The following is a 5,247-nucleotide window of genomic DNA, read 5'->3' on the forward strand; positions in this document are numbered from 1 at the left end:
GCCGGCCTCCACCTCTCCCCCATCCTGCGCTCCCCCACCACCCGCCACGTCGCCACACCGGTCGCCTCCTCGCCCCGACCCTGCCTAGCCCCGCCTTGCCCCGGCCCTGCCTCTCCCCGCCGGTGGGATCTCCACCTTTTTTTTCTGTTTTTAGATAGATAGATTTTTAGATATATAGATAGATAGATCAATAGATAGATAGACAGAGATAGATAGATTGTTAGATAGATAGATGAATGTTGCAAATTTTTTTGGTTCAATGAGATGAATCGATGATGATGATGAATATATTGTTGATATTGTTAGTTGTGATGATGATGATGATGAATATTTATTTAATATTGTTAGTTGTGATGATGATGATGAATATGTGATGAAATAACCCTACATGATTCAAGAATAAATGAATGCATGTTTATATGTTTTAAATATGCTTTATGAGCTGTGATGTTCTAAATTTTTGTCGCGGTGGAATTTGTAGGTTTTGTAGAGTTTCATGCCGGTGGAGTGATCGTCATCGGAGTTGTTGGTCACGGATCGTCCCTCCTCTGTTCGACTACTTCCTCTACAGCCGAGGGTGAGCTATAAATCCACCTACACCTCCTACGCTCTTTTAATCATGTCACTAGATTTCATTCTCAAGTCAACTGGCGTAACCTAGGCATCTCCCGTCCGAAAGGGTTGCATCGATAAATATGCATTCAATTGCATATTTATCACCGCAGCTCTTTCGGATTGTCCAGCGTTTTCCACGGACAACCCGAGTATGTGTAGATTGGGTATGTTCTCCATGTTCTACCCCGTTCCAAGACAGGATTTCGGCGGCGCCTCCCCATTGTTCTCCGGAGCACATTCTCTCGGCTATTTGCCGAGACGTGTATCTGGAGAACAGCGGGGAGGTGCTGCCGAAATTTTGTCTCGGAACGGGGTAGAATGGAGAACGTACTCAATCTACACATCCTCGGGTGGGATTAGGACCCATCTTTACCTATTAGAGATGTAGGTGGATTAAACGCGGTAGAAACTGAAAATTTGATGCCATTAATTTAAGTGAATCCTTAATTATGTTGTGTGGGTTGCAAAAAAGCAGAGGATGGCATATAATCAGTGGATGTACAATGGTTTTATCCGTCGGAATCGAGAAACATCAGAGTGGATCGCGAAAACCGATGTGTATTTGAAGGAGATATTCCGTCGTCCAATGAGAATTATCCCACCATGCCCCTGTGCGAGATGTGCCAGACGTCACCGTAGAAATCAGACGGACATGAGTGAGCACCTTCGCACGCACGGATATATGCCAAACCTTGACATGCCGCCGATAAACATAGCTGAGCAGGACCGTGGTAGAGAGGAGGTGATGCGACAACGCATCGATGGATATGAGGACGACGGAGTCAGGGACATGCTAGATGATGTCATTGTTGCAGAAACGGCAAATGCGACACCTTCAGAGAATGAACCGGAGGAGCCGGAGTCAACCGCAAAGGCCTTCTTGGAGGTCTTGGCCTCGTCGAAGAAACCTCTTTATGTGGGTGTGAAAATATCTCAGCTGGATGCCATCTCGCAACTGATTGCAGTCAAGGCTGAGTACAGCTGTAGCCAGAAATGCTTCGAAGCATTCCTGGGAGTATGGGCTAACAGCCTCCCTGAGGGTCATGAACTGCCGAAAAGCATGTACGATACAAAGAAAATCATGAAGGCACTCTCTATGGATTATGAGAAAATAGATGTTTGCCCGAAGAATTGCCTTTTGTTTAGGCATGAGTATGCGGATGACAAGTACTGTAGGAAGTGCGGTTCATCTCGGTACATTGAGGTGGTCGGTGAGGATGGTGAGAAAAAGCAGCTAACCATCCCCGTTAAGGTTCTTCAGTATCTTGATTTTATAAAAAGATTGCAGCGCCTTTTCATCACGAAGGAGTCTGCCAAAATGATGAAGTGGCACAAGGAAGATATAAGGTACAATCCAAAAAAAATCGTACATCCATCGGGAGGGGAAGCATGGAAGTCATTCGAGAAGAATACCCCGAGGAAGCAGCCGAGGCTGGGAATGTCAGAATAGCCATATCAGGTGATGGGTTGAATCCATATGGTATGTCGTCCAATCCATACAGCTGCTGGCCTGTGTTTGTAATTCCGCTCAATCTTCCTCCCGGTGCCCTAATGCAACGGAAGACCATGTTCTTGTCGCTCATCATTCCGGGGCCTGACTACCCGGGGAAGCAATTGGGTGTGTTTATGCAGCCGTTTGTGGATGCTTTGCGCCATTCTTGGTACTTTCCGAGGTTGACATACGACCGGGATCTGCAGAGAAATTTCTTGATGAAAGTTTGGTTGCACTATTGCATGCATGACTTTCCCGGCTATGCTCTATTCTGTGGATGGTGTACAAGTGGTAAGATGCCATGCCCAGTGTGCATGGAGGCTCTGCGAATGATTTGGCTGAGTAAGGGTGGCAAGTATGTAGCCTTTAACCTGCATCGACAGTTCCTCCCTCCAGACCATCCAGACAAGGAAGACAAGAAGAACTTCACGAAAGGCCGGGTTGTTCATGAAGTAACCGAGATTCCAACATTTTTGGGGGCAGATGTTCTTGCTCAGCTAAAATCTCTCAAGCCTAAAGTCAAAGGCAAAGGCAAAGCCAAAGCCAAAGGCTTCGAGGGATATGGTGAGACGCACAACTGGACGCACATTACCCCCTTCTCGCAGCTTCCCTATTTCAAGGACCTCAAACTTCCTTACAATATTGATGTGATGCACACCGAAAAGAATGTGGCAGAGTCCCTTTTCCACATGATCCTCAACATTCCTGATAAGACGAAGATAACGTAAAAGCTAGAGCCGATCAACATAGAATTTGTGATAGACCATGCCTGAACATGAAGCCTCCCACAGGCGGTCGAAAAAACTGGTTCAAGCCAGATGCTAACTTTGTCCTTAAACCGCCAGAAAAAAAGAAGTACTTATCTGGCTGAAACAAATTTTGAAGTTCACCGATGGTTATGCATCGAATATAAGTAAGGGAGTCAATCTTTCAACGGGCAAAGTGACCGGCCTGAAGAGTCATGACTACCATGTATGGATTGAGCGGATAATGCCGGTGATGGTTCGAGGCTATGTCCCCGAGCATGTCTGGCGAGTGCTTGCCGAGCTTAGCCATTTCTTCTGCACGCTCTGTGCTAAAGAAGTAAGTAAAGAGGTGATTGAAAAATTGCATAAGAAGGCACCGGAGTTGATAGTCAAGCTAGAGAAGATCTTTCCGCCAGGCTTCTTTACTCCGATGACACATCTCATTCTGCACCTCGCGAACGAGGTATTGTTGGGGGGGCCTGTGCAGAATCGCTGGCAGTACGGCCCTGAGAGGCAGAACAAGCATCTCCGATGAAAATGTGGAAACAAAGCTAAGATTGAAGCTTCCATAGCTGAGGCAGTTATCCTGGAGGAGGTGTCAGACCTCAGGACATCATACTATCCAGACCACGTTCCCCATCTGCATAACAAGGTGCCTCGATACAATATAGAAGAGCCCAAGTATCAACCCAGGCTCGATCTATTCAACGCGCAAGGTGGCAGGGATGGGGGCCCGAAATCTTATAACATGCCACGACAAGAGTGGGAGGACCTCATGTTCTATATCTTGCACAACATCAAGGAAGTTGAGGAAGTGTGGATGAGGTAATACCACTACACCATTCCTTTATGTCTTCCACATCATCATGTTTCATGTTCACTTAGTCCCAGTCTAACACCGCTTATCTTTTTTTAGTGATTTCATTCAAGAGGAATGGACGGGAGTGAATCCTCCTACTGAGGCGGAGGCACTTACTCTTCTCCGTCATGGAAACCCTGGACGTAAAACTTTTGTTGCTTGGTTCATGGAGAAAGTAATTTTCCACACTCCCCTATTAAATACCTACCTCAACATTTATTAGTTAACCGAACTAATGCACGCAACAATTTCCATTATACTTGTAGGGAAAAGATCCGAACATATCTATGGATGATGAATTGAGATGGGTTTCCATGGGTTTTGACCCTGCCGTCATGACATGTAAAAAGTATGATGTGAATGGGTATCGCTTCCATACAGAGGAGCACCAAAACAGCCACCCCGATCCCAAAACTATAAATACTGGAGTGTACACCCCCGGTCAAAATTCAGTAGACTACTACGGAAGGGTACAAAATATATACGAGGTTAAATTCCGCCAGGGGCGGGAGACCCTAAGTCTGCCTGTGTTCAAATGCCGATGGTTCGATCCGCGGGAGGGGGTAAAACATACGCCTTCCATTGGTTTGGTCGAAGTTAAACCATCAACCGTCTATGCCGGAGCCGATCTCTTCATTGCGGCTACCCAAGCTACACAAGTATATTATCTGCCTTACCCATGCCAAAAAGCGTATCTAAAGGGTTGGGAAGTTATGTTCAAGGTGTCGCCACATGGTAAGCTACCAGACCCGAATGAAGACGATTACTACAACATTAACCCCATGACATACGAGGGAGTGTTCTATCAAGAGCAACCTGATGATGATGATGATGATGATGTGGTTAGAAACGATGGCGCTAGACCATTGGGTGATGATGATGTGGACCCAAACGTCGATGATGCACGGAATGATGGTGAGACCATTGTCAATGAAAATGACATACTTATGCTAGAAAAGTTAAACGAAGACGCTGACGACGAGGAAGAGCCTCCACCTCCGTCGGACAACGAAGATGATATGATTGATAGTGATGATGAGACGGACCGAGAAAGAGGTTACAACAGTGATGATTCATATGGGTTCTAGCAGATGAATGTTTCAAGTATTTTTTCTATAGTTTAGGAATATGCCTTTTTATGCCTTTTTATTAATGTTTTTATTATCATGCCTTTTCCTTCATTTCATTAATTTACTAATTGCTTCTTCTCTTTTCAATGCAGGTTCGTGGAACATGGGCAAGGGGAAGGCCGACGGCGTGGGTTTCCTACGCAAGGTCGTCGGCATGCCTAGTCGGAGTGGTCGAGCACGTAATCCTCCCCCTCGGCTACTTGACGATGACTCCTCACAGGAAGGTCGAGGGAGAGGTGCCCCTAGAGGAGGAGGGGGCGGGGGAGAGCCTCTAGAGGACGAGGTGCTTGCGGGAGAGCCACTACAGGGGGTCGCGGCCAGAAAGAGCGCACGCTCACCGACTTAGGGGTGTTGTCTTCGAGGCCCTCCTCTAGTGAGGTACCCTCCTCTAGTGAGGTACACTCT

This window comes from Triticum aestivum, chromosome 7B (assembly GCF_018294505.1).
Source record: "Triticum aestivum cultivar Chinese Spring chromosome 7B, IWGSC CS RefSeq v2.1, whole genome shotgun sequence".
Lineage (NCBI taxonomy): Eukaryota > Viridiplantae > Streptophyta > Magnoliopsida > Poales > Poaceae > Triticum > Triticum aestivum.